At 39.1% G+C, this 19,619-nt stretch overlaps 2 protein-coding genes across 6 annotated transcripts in view; one reads left to right on the top strand and one right to left on the bottom strand.

Annotated features, from left to right (window-relative positions):
* The window catches only part of MAP3K13 (mitogen-activated protein kinase kinase kinase 13), a 206,514-nt gene extending 194,991 nt beyond the window's left edge, over positions 1–11,523 (bottom strand). The window contains exons 1-2 of one of the 4 annotated variants that reach the window (XM_063621924.1): positions 11,415–11,523; positions 8,512–8,638 (exon numbers count right to left, since the gene is read on the bottom strand). The gene's annotated coding sequence lies outside the window, so the exon portion shown is untranslated. The other 3 variants (XM_063621920.1, XM_063621923.1, XM_063621925.1) reach the window with 3 other exon arrangements.
* EHHADH (enoyl-CoA hydratase and 3-hydroxyacyl CoA dehydrogenase) overlaps positions 11,380–19,619 on the top strand; it is a 95,631-nt gene continuing 87,391 nt past the window's right edge. The window contains exons 1-2 of one of the 2 annotated variants that reach the window (XM_063621936.1): positions 11,380–12,337; positions 13,912–14,061. The gene's annotated coding sequence lies outside the window, so the exon portion shown is untranslated. The remainder of the gene's footprint in view (positions 12,338–13,911; positions 14,062–19,619) is intronic. The other variant, XM_063621938.1, reaches the window with a different exon arrangement.

Below are 19,619 nucleotides of genomic sequence, written 5' to 3'. Positions count from 1 at the left end.
TATTTCAATTACACCATAAGTCAAATTGATATTAAATTCTTTGTCACAAGTAGTAGTATAAAGTGAAAAAAAATGCTGAGTCTCCTAGGAATCCAAATGTATAGGAAGGCATTAGTGCCAAAATGGTACTCCAAGAACAGCAACTGACGGGCAGGCACAGTGGCTCATGTCTGTAATCCCAGCACTTTGGAGGCCAAGGTGGGTGGATCACTTGAGCTCAGGAGTTCAAGACCAGCCTGGGTAACATGATGAAACCCCATCTCTACAAAAAATACAAAAATTAGCTGGGTGTGGTGGCATGTGTCTGTAGTCCCAGCTACCTGGGGAGGCTGAGGTGAGAGGATCACTTGAGCCTGGTGGGTCAAGGCTAAAGTGAGCCATGATCATACCGCTGCTGCAGCCTGTGCCATTGCACTCCAGCCTGGGTGATAAAGTGAGACCCTGTCTCAAAAAGAAAAAGAGGCCGGGCATGGTGGCTCATGCCTGTAATCCCAGTGAGGCTGGGGCAGGTAGATCACCTGAGGTCAGGAATTTGAGACCAGACTGGCCAGCGTGGCGAAACCCCATCTCTACTAAAAATACAAAAATTAGCCAGGCACAGTGGCGAGTGCCTGTAGTCCCAGCTACTTGGGAGGCTGAGGCAGGAGAATCGCTTGAACCCAGGAGGCAGAGGTTGCAGTGAGCCAAGATTGTGCCACTACACTCCAGCCTGGGTGACAGAGCCAGACTCTGTCTCAAAAAAAAGAAAAAGAAAAAGGAAAAGGAAAAGAAAGAAAGAACAGCAAGTGCAACTCACAGGAAAAAAAAAAGTACATTTTATTTAATGACCAAGTACACACACGTTCACACACACACATTTGTACATATAACTAAAACAATTTTTTACTCTTACCACGTGGGATGCATTGTGAAATACTCTATGTTCTTTCATTTAAAGAAAAACGAGGGTCACATTTAGTAAAAAAGTTCCACAAATCACTAATATGTTACAACCTATAACTCCCATAACTGCTCTAAAACATTAACAATGCTAAGCTATAATTTTAGGGGAATATATATTCTTGCTCCTTCTTAGAATTAGCCCATGATAGTATTTTAGGGACTCAACTCAGAGAAAAAAAATTTAACATAGCCTTGTTGCCATGTATCCAACCTGGACATGGTACATGCTTTCAGTGAGTTTAAATCATCTACCTTCCTAAGCCCAAAATCTGAGGGAATGACTTCCAACTATGTTAACAGGACCCTTTGTCTGTATTATACATTTTATATATGTCTTTTCATGTACATTATTTCATTTGATCCTCACAACAACCCTGTGAGGTAGGCCGAGGGGAAAATGTTAGATTCACTTTATAGATGACGAAGTTAAGGTTCAGAGAGGTTAAGTGACTTTCTCAGTTACCATATACCTAGTACGAGGCAGACAGAGTAGGAGCCACTAACTTTTGTGGTTGGGGGCCCTTTCCTCTAAACCACATGGCTTCTGAGAGTATAATGTAACCCAAAATATTTTTACCGCTTCATCCTCATTTCCTTATTGTTAATTCAACTTTTTTTTTTTTTTTTTAGACAGAGTCTCGCTCTGTCACCCTGGCTGGAATGCAGTGGCGCGATCTCGGCTCACTGCAGCCCCCGCCTCCTGGGTTCAAGTGATTATCCTGCCTCAGTCTCCCGAGTAGCTGGGATTACAGGTGCCCGCCACCATGCCTGGCTAATTTTTGTTTTTTTTTTTTTTTTTTTTTTGAGACGGAGTCTTGCTCTGTCGCCCAGGCTGGAGTGCAGTGGCGCAGTCTCGGCTCACTGCAAGCTCCGCCTCCCGGGTTTACGCCATTCTCCTGCCTCAGCCTCTCCGAGTAGCTGGGACTACAGGCGCCCGCCACCAAGCCCGGCTAATTTTTTTGTATTTTTAGTAGAGACAGGGTTTCATCGTGGTCTCGATCTCCTGACCTCGTGATTCGCCCGCCTCGGCCTCCCAAAGTGCTGGGATTACAAGCGTGAGCCACCGCGCCCGGCCAATTTTTGTATTTTTAGTAGAGATGGGGTTTCGCCATGTTGGCCAGGCTGGTCTCAAATGCCTGACCTCAGGGCATCCAGCTGCCTTGGCCTCCCAAAGTGCTGGGATTACAGGCGTGAGCCACCATGCCTGGCCTGTTAACTCAACTTTTTGTAGGATACGATAAAAGACCTAATTCTAAATTCATCATGTTAAATTTATGCTTCTCTCTCAATGAAAACTTATGGCCACAGAACACATTTTTTTTTGGAAAGCACTGTCTCCTTGGTTCTAGTCTAAAGGAACATAAGCAATATGAAGGACCCTAGAGGCCAAGGAAATTGACGAGAAGTCAGAGGAAGGGATATAAAATGGAATGTATTAATGGATTTTAGTCCCTTTAAGCTTGTACTTTTGTGAGAGGGTTCAATGGAGAGCTTTAATGCAGATGAGACTTGAAGCTTTTGAAGAAGATCTAAGTCTTGATGAGGTTATTCAAACTCAAATCTTGAATGCATAATGATGATAGGCCATGGTCTTCAAAAACGTGGTACTTGATGCTTGAAAACAAAACAAAACACAAAAAAATTCTACTACAAATCTAATAATTTTTTTAAGGGAAATTAAAAACTACTTTTTGGTCAGTAATTAATCCGATTACTAGATACCATGCTAAAAGAACAAAAGGAGAAAATCAAAAACAAAGAAAAGGAAAAAAATTTTTTTGAAAAGGTACAGTAGACAGAATGGCTGAATATGTTCATTGGCTTCTCTCTTTGATTAATACCCTTCACTGAAAATTGCAACAGAATTTAAAGTTCTTACAGAATCTCCCTGGGGCTGTAGTCAGATACACTGATTTAATGATAATTTATTGTATGTCTTTGATCTCTATCCATGATATCAAATTGTCTTAAAGAGCTTTTGATCTCTGAAAGCATAGCCAAAATGCTTGTTGGAAGAGATAGCATAAAATGATGTTCACTCTGTGGGGTAGGGAAATAAACTGATGTGGAAGTATTATGGTTCAAAAATATTGTAACATTTAAACAGGGAGAAAAAGAAACAATGCCTTCAAATAGAAAAATTCAGACCCCTTTGCAAGGTTCAAATGAAAAACATATAGTAAAAATATTGTAAACATGTGCATGATGCAACAAAAGACAGGTTATGGCCCTCTGAAATTTCAGCACAGTAAATAATTATCAGAGGCCTCTGTCCCTCAGGGTACTAGCCTCTGTTCCATACCTCTCCCTTCTCTTTTTCAGAAGAGGTTTTTAATCTCACTGACTTAATTTTGTGCTCATTTTGTTTATCTTCTATGCTTGTATAAACCTGCCTAAAAACTAATAATAATAGCAGCTAATATTTACTGAATCTATACTTTGTGCCAGGCACTGCTCTAGACACTTTACGTAGATTACTTCCTTTAATCCTCACAACAGTCCATGAATTAGATACTACTATTGTCCCCTATTTACAGATAAAGAAAGTGAAGTACAAAAAAATTAAGAAACTCAGGTAATTACTCCGCTGGTAAATAGTAGAGACGGGATTCAAACTTTTGCTCTCTGGCTCCAGAACAGAAAGCAACACCCACCACTCTACAAAATTGGTTTCAATACAACAGAATTTACCAGGACCGGGGCTTTATCTTAAACAGCATTGTGCCATGTCACAATCTTTCACTTCATGTTATGATTAGAAAGCACAGTGACTAATGTAAATTCCCCAACAGTAGTAATATAGAATCCATTTCAGCAGTCACTGCTCAGAAGTGACACCCTGTGGGAATGTCAAAGCAGTTTAAAAATGAAGCACACACTAAAATATTATAGTGATAAAGGATTCTGACAACTTTACTCCTTTTTTGCTTAGGTATATTTTCTATAACCTAATTTTTGTAAAGTGGATATGAATTACTTGTATAATTTTTTTAAAGTTTTTTCAAGCATGCCATCGCCATTATTGGCATTATATATATTGAACTTATGCTAAAACTATTGGATAAGTTTGTTCTTGCTCTACTTAAATAGCCAAAAAAAATGTTATTCAAGATAAAGTAAGCTTTATGGTAATAATGAAATAATAATAATAGCTATTTTTACTTAGACAAGCCTTTAATACATTAACCTTCAGTAAATTCCGTTTTACAGCTGAGGAAATTGAGGCTTGAAATGAATAATAAAACTTAATTAATAGACTGGAGCTCAGATTCAAATCTGTCTGTATTACTCTAGAGTTTGCACTCTTTCCACTATACAATGCAGCCTCTCCAAATGCCAAAATATCTGTCCGACTGTCTTTTGTTATTAAACACACTGAAGAGATCTTTCTAAAATTCAGGTATTCTTCCTTTCTTCAATAGAAAATACTAAAGATAAATTATTTCTGTTCAGTCAGGGTTATCATTTTGAATATCCATTAATACAGAGCTGTTTTCATCTTATCAAAAGGACTCAGGTTGCTACAATTTTAAATTAGCTGGTCTGGTTTACGAGTTTTTTCTTTTTTTCTTTGCCTCTAATAGAAGCACCTGGACTATTCATGACTTGTTACTTCTAATATCTCATGGAGTTAGATACCAGCTAATTAAGCCTATCAGAATTGTGTCTAAAATAAAAGTAAACTGAGTAAGGACCTGAGAAAAGCATGTGATTTTGTCTTATAATTTGAAGTTCAAGTAATTTTAAAATTTATGTCCTGGTTATGGGTGAGGTAAGGTTGGTGGATAAGTGATCAGTGGATATGTTAGCTATCAGTATTTAAATATAGGATAAGAGATTAAACCTATCGACAATAAATCACTTTATTATACTATAAAAAAGTTCTTAGGATTTGAAAGAGGCCTCTGGAATAATCTAGTACACTCTCCCATACAATGAAAAATCCCCTCTACAATGTTCCTGATGTTCAAATTCTGCTTAAGCAACCCTAATTACCAGGAGTTTACTGCCTCTCAACACAGTCTGCTTCACTGCTAACTATTAATAGTTCTGTACTTTCTCTTATTTTGAATGAAATTTGGCCTCAAATAACAGAGAACAAGCATACTTCCTATGGAGTTTCTCCAACTCTTCCAAAGTCTTCTAAAAAGTCCCAGTCCCCTCAATCTAGATCATCACAATGACCCTTTTATAGGATCAAAACATTGATTAAAAACAGTTCTCCTATTCTGCAAGGTAATCAAATCCGTTTTTGTATATTAATGTTGTATAGGTTAAAGGGATCTGTTTAATCTTGGTTAATCTTGGTCAGAAACAATTGGAATGCTAGGAAAGACTTATGTTCTAGTTCAGTTCAAATTGAACAGCAATAAATTTTCGAGTTCTCTCTTCTTTCTGCCCTCCCCAAAACAACACAAAACAGAATCTCAAAAGATGTGGTTAACATAATAGTTTATGTTGCTACATTTTAATTTTCTCACTTAAGCTTAGGTCTGCTTTCCTGTCATTTCGACTCTGTGAATAATCTCAAAACTTCCAAAATTATTTAAGCTACTCGCAAAATCATCAATTAGCCTATGACAGGCCCAGCTCTAAGGCCTTAATGCACTTATTTATTTATTTATTTTTTCTCATTGACTAACTGGATAACTTCCTATCTGGTTTTCTGGAATATATATATACACACACACATACACACACATATTCTCTCTCTATATATATATACACGCATATATATTTCTGGAATATATATATTCTCTCTATATAAATTATATATCTTTTTCTGGAATATATATATTCTCTCTATATAAATATATATATTTCTGGAACATATATATGTATGTAATATACATAGATGTAGGTATAATATACTATATCTATGTACACACATATATACACACACATATAGAAGCAGCTTTCCTCAATTCTGTGTTTTCTACATGTAACTTTTACATTCAGGTTCATCTCCTTTCTTTCCATGTCACCTTTACCATATTCTATCCTCTTGATTTAGGAAAACAATCTGTCCTTGGATTCAATTCATTGCTATCCATTCACTTAGCAAGAATAAAGAGTCTTAATCTAGGCATCCCACTCACTGATTTCCCCTTCATGATGACAGTGATTAATCCCAAGGACATTAGGAAACAAAGCATCATTTAACAGAGATGACTATATGCAAAATACTCTGCCAAGTTTGCCCAGGCTAGAGTGCAATGACGCGATCTTGGCTCACCGCAACCTCTGCCTCCCGAGTTCAAATGATTCTCCTACCTCAGCCTCCCAAGTAGCTGGGATTACAGGCATGTGCCATCACGCCCAGCTAATTTTTTGTATTTTTAGTTGAGATGGGGTTTCGCCATGGTTGTCAGGCTGGTCTCGAACTCCCGACCCCAGGTGATTCGCCCGCCTCGGCCTCCCAAAGTGCTAGGATTACAGGCATGAGCCTATAACTTCTTTCATTCTACTAATCATGACTCAACCGCTAGTCAGCAGCCTTCATTATGAATTTTAACAGACACACAATAAGTGGTATCATATAGGTATGTATCTTATAAAGCCTATTCTCAAGCAAGTTTCTAATAAAATCCCTATTAAAAATAAAGATTATTATTTAAATTTTTCATATAATTCATTTTACTTATCTATTACTACTATTCCAAATGTCCTACAATAAAAGTGTGGGAAGACAAAAATGATTATCAAAGTAAAAGTCACCAGAATTTCCTGCTGCATTCCCAAGGCAGATAATCAGCCAATTCAAAGTAATACAAAATGAGATTACCAATTATATAAATTATTTTTCTGGTTTGCTGATTTTACTAACAGAACAGGCTATTCTTCGAAATGCCTTAAGCCAGTTCTAAACATCAAGAACAAAGTAAAATAATAAGAGTTGTTTAAAAAGTCCCTAAATAGCAATTCAAATAAAACAAAGTTCATCCTATTCAGTAATACTGTGAAGTTCAGAACTATGCCACTGCCATACTAACGTAGCTTGCAAACAAAGGTAACACCCACAGTATCACCTGGTCAGGTCAGCAACATGCAATATACTGTAAATGCATACTGAATTCGGCAAGACTAAGCACTTAGTATTCTTAAGATCTTAATAGTAACAATCTAACATCAAGGTTTAAAATCTATTACAATGGACTGGAATAGATTGCAGCTCTGAAAAAAACTTAACTCATTTGTGTAACCCTACTTCTTCTAAATAGTCCAAGTATTATAAGAACAGAAAGTCATAAGGGAATAGTAAAAGGCTCTCATAATTGTTAAATTATCCTAAAGCCTTGCTATTTGTTTCTTAGTATTATGAAAATACAAACATGCTCATAGTAAAAAAAAATCAACCCAGCAGAAATAGTACATGGAAAAAATGTAAGATGTAAGTCTCTTCTTCCTACTCTAGGCCTCTAGTCTCATTCCCCAGGGTAATCTGTCAATAATTCCTTACACTGGCTTGAAGAAGTTTTGTAGGTATGTATATAAATGTATGCTTTATATAAACACAAATGAAAACATACTATATGTATAGTTCTTTCTATTGTTTTCTCAGTTGACAACGTATATTAGAGATTTTTCCATATCTGCATCTCTGCACCTACTTTATCCTAAGAGCTGCAAAGTATTACTCTGTATAAAGGCAGTCATTTAACTAGGCCTCTGTTGAAGCACATTTAGGCTATTTCTAGTAGGTTGATTTTTTTTTTAATTTCAAACAATATGGTGACAAAAATCTTTGTATGCAAATTTCTGAGTGTAAGGCCAAATAGATCTGAAAGACGAATTCCTAGAAGTATTGCCTGCTATAGAATTAAACAAATTCTAAACAAGGAGCCAGTGTATCTACAAAGGAGACCAGCAAAAAAACTGTAAGTTTAATGCTTAGTGATTAAAAGGTGACAAATATTATCATAAAGTTAGAAGTTAAGGTTCTGAAAATGAACAAACGATCAATTAAAAAAGGCAAAATGGGAGAAAAGAAATTTTGCCCCCTTGAGACAGAAAGATAAAAGGCCTGGAGAATCAACCACCTAACAAATTTTTTTTTAAAAGAAGAAGAAAGAAAAACTAAAATAGTATAAATAAGGCAGAATAAAGAAACAAAGACATTTTTTGGCCTCTTTTCTTGCTTAAACCTGAGGCACAAGATAAAATTGATCAGTAGATTTGATACATAGACTATTACATAGCGAAACTTGGATGCAAGATAATTTAAATGACTATTTGAGGCCTCATTTCTACAGGGGATCCACAGATTAAATAATTTCTACCCAGATGTAAAGTGTTGAAAGGAGGTTCCCCCCTAAAAAAAGAAAGCAGAGCAGTAGCCTTCCAGGAACAATATAAATATAGCTTGCCAATCTTAAATTTCTGATCAACTTTACAGGAAAATAAGAACAATTGCTTCACATGTACAAAACAAACCTCTCTTTGGAAGGTCCTGATTAAAACATAAAGAGATTAAGAACTGTACTTTTCAATTACAATCCTATAATTTCCTAGGCAAATTTAAGATTGTTCTACCATCTCACCAAACATAAAACACAGTCAACTACTTACCTCTCCCAAAGTGCTAGGATTTGAATGCCACAATACATATTGACTCATGTTTTTGTCCATTAATGGTCCGTGGGTTTCTTTAAATGAAGTCCATTTTAGAGTCCATAGATATCAGTGTTCTGCAAAACTAAAAACCTCAAGAATGTCAATGTACAGACCTAAGGTACCACTGAGATACCAACTCATTATGAATGAAAGTTATACTACACATTTAGATGTCCAAAATTTAGTGGACATCACATTGAACAGCAGATTGACACTGAACAGGAGACTGAGGTAGCAAAATTAGACTGCATTTTTAAGTAAGACAATAATATTAACATAAATCTACAGGATCTCAAAACGTGACTTTGTACCATAATTTTATGTATTCTAAAGATGGCACCACAGTAACAGTATACACAAATGGGCATGATTCTGGGCACTTTCCAGAAATTGGGAACACAAGGTTTAAGGGTATGTAAACTTAAAATTTAAATAGTGCAATAATATATTTACATGTCAACTTTTTGGAGTTTTCAACCTATTTTAAGAACATCTTAGATTTTTACATCTAAAAAATGCTTACGAGTTTCATCTTTGTAAAACACACACACACACACACACAGACACACACCCGTATGACATAAATTCAGGGTTTCCTACCCCACTATACCCAATCTAACGGTAAGATTCTGAAACCAGAGCTGCTATCTCATTATGTAGCCCATCAACATTCACCTCAATGGACTAGGTAGTAATTCATGCCAAGATTTCATTACACAGCCTGACAACAGTCTCATCTGCCCTTTTTTTCCATTTGACAACCAAAACCAATCTGGTTACAGTAGTTGTTTTTTAGGTCCCTGCCCACTTTTTATCACATTTTTAAAATTAATTTTTATTTTTTAATTTTATTTATTTATATTTTATATTTATTTATTTATATTTCCTGAGGAGTTAACTCTGTCACCCACGCTGGAGTGCAGTGGCACAACCTCTGCTCCTGCAACCTCCCCCTCCTGGCTTCAAGCGATTCTCGTGCCTCAGCCTCCCAAGTAGCTGGGATTACAGGCTCGCACACTGCCCGGCTAATTTTTTCCATATTTTTAGTAGAGACGAGGTTTCACCATGTTGGCCAGGCTGGTCTCGAACTCCTGACCTCAAGTGATCCGCCCACCTTGGCCTCGCAAAGTGCTGGGATTACAGGTGTGAGCCACCGTGCCCGACCCCACTCTTTATCACATTTAAGACACCTAAACAAGTACTTCCAACAAAGGAAACAGTTTAATCTTCTTTTGGGGACCCTCTGTTAATACAACTGTTTGGAAGGAGTTAACCTTACTTATAAACACCAGCTGTAATCTCTGGATTTTTATAAATCACTATTTTCATTTTTATAATGGAAAATATAAGGTATATTCTCAATTATAACATATTTTTAGTGAGTTAAAATTCTCACATCTCAAATGTAAGTAGTACATTTACTTATAAGATAACGAAGAAAACATTAAGAAAAAGGAAAGTGGTCGTGCATGGTGGTTCACGCCTGTAATCCCAGCACTTTGGGAGGCCGAGGCTCTACTAAAAATACAAAAATTAGCTGGGGGTGGTGGCGCGTGCCTGTAATCCCAGCTACTCGGGAGGCTGAGGGAGGAGAATCACTTGAACCAGAGGGTCGGAGGTTGCAGTGAGCAGAGATCGTCATTGCACTCCAGCCTGGGGAGAGAGCGAGACTCCGTCTCAGAAAAAAGAAAGAAAGAAAGAAAGAGAGAGAGAGAGAGGGAGGGAGGGAGGAAGGAAGGAAGGAAGGAAGGAAGGAAGGAAGGAAGGAAGGAAGGAAGGAAGGAAGGAAGGGACAGACAGAAAGAAAGAGGAAAGTAAGTGTACTTTGCTTAAAAGAAAGCATTAAGAACAGTCAGTGCTACAACAGCAGTTTATTTACAACGGTCCAACTCCTCCCTGGTATCATTTCCCTACAAGTTCTTCCCAGAAAAGTAAAGGAACCTGAAAGAAGCCAAAGTAAATGACTCATCCTCTCCACCCGGATAAGAATACTAAGACACATTTCTAAATTTCAATAATCATAAAAAACAAAACTAACAAAAACCAACAATGTCCTGGGTATCTCCTGCACCAGCATCCTCATAAACCACTGGTTAGCAAACTAAACTGGAGTCATTTCTACATTCAGAGGTTAGAATACTGAAATTTGGGAGAGGTTCTGTCGGGGAGCCAGAATCAGGTTGGTTGGTTCATTCATTCATTCATTCATTCTTTCCTTCGACAACATCTAAAGAATGCCTACTTGTGGCAAGGCACTGTGCTACGAGTTAAGAGACAAAAAGTCGAGGTCCCTGTCCCCTATTAGCAGAACAGGTCGGGGTAGGTGAACCCTAGGTCAACTCATCTCAGTGCCCCAGGCTCCGTCTCTCCAACATAAGCGCCAATGATCGGAAACCCATGACCCCCAGCCATGTCTGATTCCTAGAAGACTCAACCTGTCTGTATTTCCTCGACGACTTCGGGCCCCCAAGACCAAGTTCCCAGGAGTTCTCCATATCCTCAACCCCTCAGAGAGTCTCATGCCAAGGAGCCTTTTCTCCAGCCACCACCTAATGCTGTCCATTACCTAACCTGTGTCCACCCGCGCTTAGGGCCCCGAGCGACCTAGGCCATCAACTCCAGCTGCCACTCTCGCCCCCGTTCAGATCCGCCCGCAGGTTACCTGTCGGGGATCCGAGGCTCCCAGCGGATCCCACACGCTCCGCCCCACCCATGGCGTCACCCTCCACAGCCAGGTACTGCCTCCGCTTCGTAACTTCCCGTGCGCCACATTCGGCCGGAATTCCGCCGGACCCGCAGTCCCGCTGAGCGTCCGACTCGGCTAGTGACGTCACTTCCGACCTGTTCTTTGCGTTCACCTGGCATCCTGATGAGCTCCAGATCTTGCTTGTCGGATTTTATTTCGCCGGTTTGCTTCTCCGCCTGTGTATCTAGCCTGGAAAAGTGCATGTTATCTTTTTGTAAACTTCTTTAGCCTTCTTTTCGGCAGCCACTTCCCTCTGCTCTTTCTGTAGCTTGGACTCATCACTGGTCAAATTCACCTGGCCTCTTGGAGAAATGATTGTTACTGTGATTTTTCATATTTATCTACCTAGTGGAGTGCTAAGAGTGCAGGCAGTGAGGTTGTGCTATCTGGTTTCAAATGCTGCCTCTCACTTCTAACAGTGTTACCTGGGCATGTTACTTAACCTCTCTGTGCCCACTTCAAGTGTGAAACATAATACTAGTACCTAGAAAATAGGACGATTGTATTACTTGAGATAATACGTGGAAAGCACTGGCACATTGAAAGCATTCGATGAGTGTTAACCATTACTTTTTGCACTACTATGCACTCTTATTCCCTGTTGGAACATACCTGTGCTTAAGGACAACTGGAACCAGATTTCCTGCTACCCTTTATGCCCCCCCCCCACTTTTTTTTATTTTTACGGATACTCAGCTTTTAATTAATTGATGATGCCTGGCACCCTCTTCGGAACTGTGAACCCCTCCAGACAAAGTTGGAATCTTATATAGAAAACAACTTTAACCCTGCTGGAGATAATCTGCTTAGTTATTGTGCTAGGTAATGGGGGAAAGTTGAATAAAACCCAGGCCCTACCCTCAAGAACGTGGAGATACTCAATAAATGATAGTGGGAGGAAGGAAGTCAACCCAGGAAAAAGCAGAAGGGACCAGCTGAGCTGAAGACTTATCCTTAGCACAAAAATTTCGCAGAATGACAGAACTGAAAGGAACTTTTAGAGGCAATCACTTAGTCAACCTCTTGCTGTTACAGGTAAGGAAAATTGGATCCAAAGAGGCGTCTAAATGATTTCACACAATGAGTTTCAATGCTAGCACCAAAAGTAGAGTCTCAAAATGCTCACCAGCTCTCCCCATTCCCAAAATCTGCCTCAAAATGTTAATAAGGCAAAGGTAGATTCATTTTAAATCCTTCCCTCTCAAGTGAAAAGGATTAGGAAAATCCCAGTCCTGGAGAGACAAGGGCAATGTAACCTAGATGCTGCCTAATTGTGATGATAATCTGAATGCTTGGTGTGGCCATTGCTGGATTTATTTGAAACACAGTATTTTCGTTCCCCTGGCAAACTTCTTATATTTACCCAGAAATAAAGAGTAAAGTATCAGCCCCTGTGAGCTCTACCTTCAATTTTAACTGGCTGGACAGGAATAAGTAACAGATCCGACAAACTCCAGAAGGTAACATAGACTCTGTGAATGCACTGTCAATGATGTGGCATAATTGCATTTAGTTTTCTCTAATTGGAAGCAATTTCTCTTAATAATTATTCAACCTTTGTTCAGGAATATGACAGAGCTAGCATAGGTATTATTATTATTATTGAAATGTTGGTAATGGGACCATTTAATGGAAAATAATTCAATGTTAATGTTATTTCATAGGCCCATCTTGTTCCCTCATTCAACCAATGGCACTTTTTCTCCTTTGATACTAATATACTATAACTTAATACAAATAAATACAAAACAGGATGATACTTTAATCAAATTTAAAATCATTGGAATGACATCTTTACGTTTCAAACAATCACAATTTACACAGGTCTTAAAGTCAACTTGTTTGGGTTCTATGCCAAGCTCTGCTATTAACTGGTCATATGACCTTAAATCACTTTACCCCTCTGGCCTTGATTTCCTGTTTGTTTCATAGAACAAACCATGTATTATTAATCTGTTTAGTAGAAAACATGCATGTTACTTATCACTGTGACCACTAGATGGCAGGTGTTAAGGGACTCTTTTCCTTGCTTCCTTTCTGGCTAAACAAAAACATCATTGTCCAGTACCACCTATCTGAACAACTGCCTATACTAGTGATGATTGAGTATCCCAAGACTTTGAGAGAGGATAAGTCTAGAATGTTTGTTGAATGAATGAAAGGATTCCAGTATTTGTTCTGGGCCTTCTATCCCTTACTACTGCCACCCCTGCCCCTGCTGTTAAAACAGTTCCTCTTTTTAAAGCTATGGTGGTGGGAAGAGGAAGAAAAGATGAGATAACATAAAGAGGAGTTGGATTAGGAGGAGAATGGAGAAGAAGACATTGTATTGCATCTCAAAGTAAACATTGGTGCACTGTGGTATTTTTGGATGGAATATGTCTAGGACTTATTTTAAAATAATATACGAGGGTATCAGATGATAACTATTTGTCATATATTGATATTGTTATTTCATTATATTCCTCTCTCTCTTTTTGTGCATGCTGGAAATCTTCCTTAATACAAAGTCAAAAATAAGAGATCATGAGTGCATTTCTCTTTCTATAGACAAGATTGAATTCAAACTATCCCACTGAATCTCAGGATGTTTTTTCCTGATGTTACAGAAAACTTGTCACAGATTGGGTATTCCAGATTGGAGATGAGAAGAAAGATTTTTATTAGGAATGGAGTGGAAGCAGGATTGTTCAGAGGAAGTAGTTGAACTGCTATTCAGGTCCAGCAAATCCTCAGCCATCCTGGGAGGGAGCTTTAGAGTAAGTATTGCCCATCAAGAGTATCGTTATCAGGCTAAAATGGCCAGCCCCTTATACTAGATGCTGTCTGCCCTAGAAAGGGTGTAATCTCAAGCAAGGTGGCCTTCTGCAGCTGAAGCAGACCCTGAAGAAAATAGCTGGGGGCTGCCTGCTAACCGCATTCCTTACACCTGGGCAGCAAGTGCTTCCTTGAAGGGGAATCTGGGCAGCATATCTTTGCATCTTCCACAAAATGCAACACAAATTGGCTTAAACAATAAGGGCATATCTTGACTTCTATAACTGGAGTATTATGACAGGCATCAGGGTTGGTTGCCTCAGCAACTTGACGGTATCACCCAGGACCCATATTTGTTTCTGCCTTGCTCTGCCTTCAGTAGCATCTGCTTCCACTTAAGGCCAGCTTTCCTTGAGATGGCAAAATCGCTCTAGCAGTTTGTGTTCATATCTACACACTGTACACACCCTGAGGGGATGGACACACATTCAGGCATACCTCATTGTATTGTGGACCACTTTCTTGCGCTTCTCAGATATTGCATTTTTAACAAATTGAAGGTTTTTAGCAATTTTGTGTAGAGTAAGTCTGTCAGTGCCATTTTTCTAACAGCATATCTCTGTCACATTTTGATAATTCTTGCAATATTTCAAACTTTTCATTATTATTATGTCTGTTACAGTGATCTGTGATTAGTGATCTTTAGTGTTACTATTGTAATTGTTTGGGGACACCATCAACCATGCCATTAAGACAGCAAATTTAATTGATAAATATTGTGTATGTTTTGTTTCATCAATGGGCCTTTCCCCCATCTCTGTCCCTCTCCTAGGGCCTCCCTATTCTGAAACAAAACAATATTGAAATTAGACCAATTAATAATCCTACCATGGCCTCTAAGTGGTGAAGAGTCACATGTCTCTCACTTTAAACCAAAAGCTAGAAATGGTAAAGCTTAGTGAGGAAGACATATAGATAGCCAAGATGGGCCAAAAATTAGGCCTCTTGTGCCATCTAGTTAGTCAAGTTGTAAATGTGAAGGAAATTAAAAGTTCTACTTAAGTGAACACATGAATGATAAGAAAGCAAAACAGCTTTATTGGTGATATAGAGAAAGTTCTATTGGTCTGGATAGAAGATCAAACCAGCCACAACATTCCCTTAAGCCAAAGCATAATCCAGAGCAAGGCCCTAACTCTCTTCAATTCTGTGAAGACTAAGAGAGGTGAAGAAGCTTCAGAAGAAAAGTTGGAAGCCAGCAGAAGTTAATTCATGAGGTTTAAGGAAAGAAGCCTTCTCTATAACATAAAAGTGCAAGGTCAAGCAGCAAGTACTGATGAAGAAGCTGCACAAGTTATCCAGAAGATCCAGCCAAGATTATTGATGAAGGTGACTACACTAAACAACAACAGATTTTCAATAAAACAGCCTTCTATTGTAACAAGTTGCCATTTAGGACTTTCATAGCTAAGGAGGAGAAGTCAGTGTCTGGCTTCAAAGCTCCAAAGGACCTGCTGATTCTCGTTAGGGTCTAATGCAACTGGCAACTTTAACTTGAAACCAGTGCTCATTTGCCATTCTGAAAATCCTAGGGTCCTTAAGAATTATGTTAAATCTACTCTGCCTGTGCTTTATAAATGGAATAAGAAAGCCTGGATGATAGCACGTCTGTTTACAGCATGATTTACTGAATATCTTAAGCCCACTGGTGAGACCTGCTGCTTTTAAAAAAAAAATTCCAGCCAGGTGCGGTGGCTCACACCTGTAATCCCAGCACTTTGGGAGACTGAGTCGGGCAGATCACAAGGTCAGGAGATCGAGACCATCCTGGCTAACACAGTGAAACCCCGTCTCTACTAAAAATACAAAAAAATTAGCCAGGTGTGGTAGTGGGCACCTGTGGTCCCAGCTACTCGGGAGGCTGAGGCAGGAGAATGGTGTGAATCCGGGAGGCGGAGCTGGCAGTGAGCCGAGACTGCGCCACTGGACTCCAGCCTGGGCGACAGAGCGAGACTCCGTCTCAAAAAAAAAAAAAAAATTCTTTCAAAATATGGCAGCTCATTGACAATGCATCTGTTATCCAAAAGCTCTGATGGAGATGTACAAGGAGATGAATGTTATTTTCATGCCTGCTAACACAGCTTCTATTCTGCAGCCCATGGATCAAGGAGCAATTTCAAATCTCAAATCTCATTATTTAAGAATACATTTCAGCCAGATATGGTGGTTCATGCCTGTAATCCCAGCACTTTGGGAGACCGAGGTGGGCAGGTCACCTGAGGTCAGGAGTTCAAGACCAGCCTGGCCAACATGGTGAAACTCCATCTCTACTAAAAATACAAAAATTAGCCGGGAATGTTGGCGCATGCCTGTAATCCCAGCTACTCGGGAGTCTGAGGCAGAAGAATTGCTTGAACCTGGGAGGCGCAGGTTGCAGTGAGCTGAGATCGTGCCATTTTACTCCAGCCTGGGCACCAGAGCGAGACTCTGTCAAAAAAAAAATAATAAGAAGAAGAAAGACATGTCATAAGCTATAGCTGTCAATAGATAGTGATTCCTCTGATGGATCTGGGCAAAGTAAATTGAAAACTTTCTGAAAAAGATTTACCATTCTAGATGCCATTAAGAACATTTGTGACTAATGAGAATATCTGACAAATTTGAAGAGTATTCTGAACAACCAACATAGCAACTAGAAATACCTTACTGTATGAGAAATGGTAGTCCCTGAGAAAGCCCCTAAGAGGAACAGCTTAGGGCAGACTTGTTAGTATCTTTAAATATTTGATGAAAGACCATTCTATTAAAGATAAATTTAATGTATAATGCTTGAGTAGGTAAAAATGTCAACATTAATAAGAGTTTGGAAGTTTGGTAGAAGTTGATTCCAACCCACATGGATAACTTGAGGGGTTCAAGACTTCAGTGTAGGAAGAAACTGCAAATGTGGTAGAAATAGGAAGAGAACTAGAATTAAAAGTGGAGCCTTAAGATGGGACTAAATTGTTGCAATCTCATGATAAAACGTAAGTGAATGAGGAGTTGCTTCTTATGAATGAGCAAAGAAAGTGGTTTCTTGAGATGAAATCTACCTGTGGTGAAGATGTTGTGAACACTGTTGAAATGACAACAAAGAATTTGGAATATTACATAAACTTAGTTTACAAGGCAGCAGCAGGGTTCAGGAGGATTGACTCCAATTTTGAAAGAAATTCTCCTGTGGATAAAATGCTACCAAACAGCATTGCCTGCTACAGAGGAATGTTTCATGAAAGGAATAATCCATTGATGTGGCAAACTTTATTGTTGTCTTAAGAAATTGCTCCCTTTTCTCATCTGTCGCCAAGGTGCTCTGTCCTGAAGAAACTAAAGCTGCACTGGGGTGAGGCCCACTTCATTCGGTGACTAACACCATGCCTGGCAAAGACAGCCCTGCATTACCCACACCCTGGCCTCTGTCTTCATCTCCAAGCTCCACTACATCTACTCGACCCTCACCCTGCATGCTGATGAGGTGACCATCACAGAGGATAAGATCAATGCCCTCATTAAAGCACCTGCTGTAACTGTTGAACCTTTTTGACCTGGCTTGTTTGCAAAGGCCCTGGCCAGTGTCAACATCAGAAGCCTCATCTGCCATGTAGGGGCGGTGTACCTGCTCCACAATGGCTCAATCCCCAGGCTTAAAATCAAGGCACTTTGTTAGGGAAACCTGGAAAGAAATAACAATTGCTGGAACATTTGAGTTATATCAACCTGTTTTGCCTTGAACTCAACAATGCATCATGTGTTCGGTGTATTCTGTTTGCTACTCAAAGAAGATGGAAACATAATATTAGAGAAAAGGCAACTCAATTTGATTCTTCTTAAAGGTACATAACACTAATAATGGCTAACAATATGAATATTTTTATTGAGTGCTTTCCATAAGCCAGACAAATTCTAAATATATATTCACACAAAAGGGAGAAGACTATGCTTGGTGACAAAGAAAGATATAATTTATATCTAAGAACAAATACTTTAGTAATCTTTTAAAAATTGACAAGTATTGGCAAGGTTATGGAGACATTGGAAACCTCATACATTGCTAGTGTGAATGTCAAATGGCGTAGCCACTTTAGGAAGCAGTTTGGAGCTGGGCGTGGTGCTTCACGCCTGTAATCCCAGCACTTTGGGAGACTGAGGCAGGCGGATTACTTGAGGCCAGGAGTTCGAGACCAGCCTGGCTAACATGGCAAAACCGTTTCTACTAAAAATAAAAAAAAAAAAATGCAAAAGTTAGCCAGGCATGGAGGCATGCACCTATAATCCCAGCTACTTGGGAGGCTGATGCAGGAAAATCATGTGAACCTGAGAGACGGAGGTTGCAGTGACCCAAGATCGCACCACCGCACTCCAGCCTGGAGGACAGAGCAAGACTCTGTCTCAAAAAAAAAAAAAAAAAAGAAGAAAGCAAGAAAGCAGTTTGTAATTCCTCAGTAAGTTAAGCAGAGTTACCATATGACCTAGCAACTCAACTCCTAGATATAAACTCAAGAGAATTTATGCAAAAATTTGTATATGAAATGAATAGTTCATGAAAAATTTCATATACATATTCATATACAGCATTATTCACAGTAGCCAAAAAATAGAAATAACCCAGCTATCTATCAACTGGTGAATGAATAAACAAAATACAGTTTATTTTTGCCATGAAATATTCGGCCATAAAAAGAAATGAAGTATTGATACATGCTACAACATGGATGAAACTTGAAAACATTATTCTAAGTGAAAGAAGCCAGGCACCAAAGGACACATATCATGTGATTCCCTTTATTTGAAAAATCTAGAAAAGGCAAACCCATAGAAACAGGTTAGTGTGTCTATTAGAGTAGATTGGTGGTTGCCAAGAATAGAGAGAAAGAGGAATGGTAAGGGACTGTTTAATGCATAAAGGATTTCTTTTTGAAGTCATTAAAATGTTCTGGAATTAGAGAGTGGTGATGGTTGCACGACCTTGTGAATATACTAAAAACCACTCAGTTTTATACTTTAAAAGGGTGAATTGTTTGCCACCAGCCTGGGCAACATGGCAAAACCCTGTCTCTACAAAAAAATACACAATTTAGCCAGATGTGGTGGCATACACCTGTAGTTCCAGCTGCTCAGGAGGCTGAGGTGGGAGGATCACTTGAGCCGAGAAGGTTGAGGCTGCAGTGAGTCGTGCGCATCACTGCACTCAAGCCTAGAAGACCCTGTCTCAAAAATAAAAGGGTGAATTGTATGGTATATGAGTTATACCTCAATAAAAAATTAATTATTCCTTTTAAGAAAACAAACAAACAGGCCAGGCGCATTGGCTCACGCCTGTAATCCCAACACTTTGGGAGGCCAAGGTGGGCAGATCACTTGAGGTCAGGAGTTTGAGACCAGCCTGGCCAACATGGTGAAATCCCGCCTCTACTAAATATACAAAAACTAGCCAGGCATGGTGGTGCGTGCCTGTAATCCCAGCTACTCAGGAGGCTGAGGCACGAGAATTGCTTGAACCTGGGAAGCAATGGTTGCAGTG

This window comes from Symphalangus syndactylus, chromosome 17 (genome assembly GCF_028878055.3).
Source record: "Symphalangus syndactylus isolate Jambi chromosome 17, NHGRI_mSymSyn1-v2.1_pri, whole genome shotgun sequence".
Lineage (NCBI taxonomy): Eukaryota > Metazoa > Chordata > Mammalia > Primates > Hylobatidae > Symphalangus > Symphalangus syndactylus.
This window is presented reverse-complemented; position numbering and strand designations above follow the sequence as displayed.